We start from the raw sequence: 3,434 nt of genomic DNA on the forward strand, positions 1-3,434 counted from the left end.
TACAAATTCAGGGTTGGTGGCAACCCTGCATCGAACAAGTCTATCAGTGCAATTTTTCCAATAGCATTTGCTCACTTTGTGTGTCACATTTTGGTAGTTCTCGCAGTACTTCTAACTTTTTCATTATTTTGTTATGGTGATCTGTGATCCTTGATGTTACTGTTGTAATTGTTTTGGGGTGCCATGAACCGTGCCCATATAAGATGGCAAGCTTAATTCATAAATGTTGTGTGTTCTGACTGCTCCACCAGTGGGCTGTTCTCCCATCTCTCCCACTCCTTGGGCCTCCCTATTCCCTGAGACACAACAATTTTGAAATTAGACCAATTAATAACCTCTAAGTGTTCAAGTGAAAGGAAGTCACATGTCTCTCACTTTAAATCAAAAGCTAGAAATGACGTTTAGTGAGGAAGGCATGTCAAAAGCAGAAACAGGCCGAAAGCTGGCCCTCTTGTGCCAGTTAGCCAAGTTGTGAATTCGAGGGAAGAGTTCTTGAAGGAAATCCAACCAGCCACAACATTCCCTTAAGCCAAAGCCTAATCCAGAGCAAGGCCCTAACTCCCTTCAATTCTATGAAGGCTGAGAGAGGCGAGGAAGCTGCAGAAGAAAAGTTTGAAGCTAGCAGAGGTTAGTCCATGAGGTTTAAGGAAAGAAGCCGTCTCCATAATATCAAAGTGCAAGATGAAGCAGCAAGTGCTGATGTAGAAGCTGCAGCAGATTATCCAGAAAATCTAGGTAAGGTAACTAATGTGGGTGGCTATATTAAACACAGATTTTCAATGTAGATGAAACAGCCCTATATTGGAAGATGTCATCTAGGACTTTCATAGCTAAAGAGAAGTCAATGCCTGGCTTCAAAGTTTCAAAGGACAAGCTGACTCTCTTGCTAGGGGCTAATGCAGCCAGTGACTTTAAGTTGAAAGCAATGCTCATTTACCATTCCAAAAATCCTAGGGCCCGTAAGAATTATGCTAAATCTACTCTGCCTGTGCTCTTTAAACGGAACAAAGCTTGGATGGTAGCACATCTATTTACAGCATGGTTTACTGAATATTTTAAGCCCACCATTGAGACCTACAGCTCAGAAAAAAAAAACAGATTCCTTTCAAAATATTACTGCTCATTGACAATGCACTTGGTCACCCAGGAGCTCTGATGGAGATGTATAATGAGATTAACACAACATTCTTTCTGCAGCCCATGGATCAAGTAGTTTCAACTTTCAAGTCTTATTTTTTAATAAACATTTTGTTAAGGCTATAGCTGCCATGGCTAGCGATTCCTCTGATGGATCTGGGCAAAGTCGATTGAAAACCTGGAAAGGGTTCTAGATGCCATTAAAAACATTCATGATTCATGGGAAGAGGTCAAAATACCATTAACAGGAGTTTGGAAGAAGTTGATTCCAACCCTCATGGATGACTCTGAGGGGTTCAAGACTTCAGTGGAGGAAGTAACTGCAGATGTGGTGGAAACAGCAAGAGAGGTAGAATTAGAAGTGGAGCCTGAAGGTGTGACTGAATTGCTGCAATCTTATGATAAAACTGTAATGGAGGAGGAGCTTCTTACGGATGAGCAAATAAAAAGGTCTCTTGAGATGGAATCTACTCCTGGTGATACTGTAAAGATTGCTGAAATGACAAAGGATTTAGAATATGACATAAACTTAGTTGATAAAGCAGCATGGGGTTTGAGAGGACTTACTCCAAATTTGAAAGAAGTTCTACTGTGGGTAAATTGCTAGTAAACAGCATTGCATGTTACAGAGAAATCTTGCATGAAAGGAAGAGTCAATTGATGTGGCAAACTCTACTGTTATTTTAAGAAATTGCCACAGCTGCCCCAATCTTCAGTAACCACCACCTTGATCAGTCGGCAGCCATCAACATAGAGGCAAGACCCTCCAGCACCAGCAAAAAGATTATGACCCATTGAAGGCTCAGATGATGATTAGCATTTTTTAGCAATGAAATATTTTAAAATTAAGGTATGTACATTGTTTCTTCAACACAATGCTATTGCACACTTAATAGACAACAGTATAGTGTAAACATAACTTATATGTGGTGGTCTTGAACTGAACTCACATTTCCGAGGTATGCCTGTATTATAAATATTCCTAACCTGCATTATTTATAAAAAGTTTTGGAACGAGAAAAGCAGAAATTTAAGGGAGGGGAGGTTGGTAGCAGAGTGAGAACCAGTGTGTTGTTTTTATGCCAACACATCCACTGGTAGGAATAATCTGAAGTATAATAACATTCCTGTACCTTTTTTTTTTTAATTTTTATACATTGGAGCATAGTTGCTTTATTACGATGAGTTAGTTTCTGCTGTACAGCAAAGTGAATCAGCTACACGTATACATACGTTCCCTCTTCCTTGGATTTCCTTCCCATTTAGGTCACTACAGAGCAGTGAGTAGAGTTCCCTGTGCTATACAGTCGGTTCTCGTTAGTTATCTGTTTTATACACAGTAGTGCATATATGTCAATCCCAATCTATCCCACCCCCCCTTTCCCCCTTGGTATCCATATATTTGTTCTGTCTCTATTTCTCCTTTGCAAATAAGTTCATCTATACCATTGTTCTAAATTCCACATATAGGCATTAATATATTTTTCTCTTTCTGACTTATTTCATTCTGTATGACAGTCTCTAGGTCCATCCACGTCTCTGCAAGTGGCACAATTTTGTTCCTTTTTATGGCTGAGCAATATTCTGTATCTGTTTTCTAAACCTAAGTATTCTAGCCTTTTTCACTCTTGCTAAAAACCTACTTTGCAAGGGGATTCTTTTGATAAAATCCTTTACAGAAAGAATTATGTATCATTATAGTAACTAAGCTGCTAGCTGATCCAAATGTTTTCAGTTTAGCATCTGGCCTCCAAGGTTGTGTGAATGGAATGTCAAGTTCTTCTCAATAGGTTTGTCTAATTCTGTATTATCCACACTGCAGATTATCCAGTGTGGTGCAGCAATTCCCTGGTAACACAGGTCCATGGGGTTCCTGGAGCCTCTCCCACAGTATGTCCTTAAACAAGAAAATGAATGTGGGCATGTGAGGAAAGGCAGATTCAGACGGAGACCTTGGGTAAGTGCTTATCAGTTTTGCTAACATTACTTTCAGACAAAGTTTTGGCTTCCTCTGACAAGGAAAGCCTCCAAAGTAGATTGTTTTTCAAGGTCCCCGGAAAGATCTTGACCTTATATTAGGTAAAGGTCAAATTCATATTCACCGTTCATTCAATCTATGCTGGAATTGTATAAATACTAAAACACACTCAAATAATTTAACTTTCATACTTCTGGAGGCTAATCCTAAAACTAGTAAAATGATTCTATAGGGCAACGATCCTGCCCATCAAATCTATATATTCCAGAGTCGTCTAACACAGCCTGAGAATTTGTCCAAAACTTACGATGAAAAGACT

This window comes from Balaenoptera ricei, chromosome 14 (assembly GCF_028023285.1).
Source record: "Balaenoptera ricei isolate mBalRic1 chromosome 14, mBalRic1.hap2, whole genome shotgun sequence".
Classification (NCBI taxonomy): domain Eukaryota; kingdom Metazoa; phylum Chordata; class Mammalia; order Artiodactyla; family Balaenopteridae; genus Balaenoptera; species Balaenoptera ricei.